Source organism: Halyomorpha halys, unplaced genomic scaffold, assembly GCF_000696795.3.
Source record: "Halyomorpha halys isolate HHAL.00 unplaced genomic scaffold, Hhal_1.1 Scaffold937.1, whole genome shotgun sequence".
Lineage (NCBI taxonomy): Eukaryota > Metazoa > Arthropoda > Insecta > Hemiptera > Pentatomidae > Halyomorpha > Halyomorpha halys.
This window is the reverse complement of record NW_027109000.1, coordinates 316,681-316,986: the sequence shown is the minus strand read 5'-3', so window position 1 is coordinate 316,986 and position 306 is coordinate 316,681. Positions and strand designations below refer to the sequence as shown.

At 27.1% G+C, this 306-nt stretch overlaps 1 protein-coding gene across 1 annotated transcript in view; it reads left to right on the top strand.

Moving 5' to 3' along the window:
* The window catches only part of LOC106687249 (uncharacterized), a 137,354-nt gene that overhangs the window by 133,483 nt on the left and 3,565 nt on the right, over positions 1-306 (top strand). The gene's annotated exons all lie outside the window — the stretch shown is intronic.

The following is a 306-nucleotide window of genomic DNA, read 5'->3' as shown; positions in this document are numbered from 1 at the left end:
TAACTACATATATATATTGACACAACTACAAAAAATAAATACAAGTATTTTTCTGCTAACGTATTCCTAAGATAGTGTAGTTTCACAATAGAGAGTGACAAATCTTCATTTACCATAACCGGAGAACAGATGTTTCGGTATCAATCTTTCTTGAACAGAATTAGTTTAGTTGTTTTATTATTTTTCAGAGGGTTTTTTTTTTTCAATCGTTTTCTTGAATATTGACATATTGATAACTTCTTTGCAATAAGTTAGAAGCAGTTTTTTTTCGTAAACATGACATATTTGGACTAGAATGTATATATA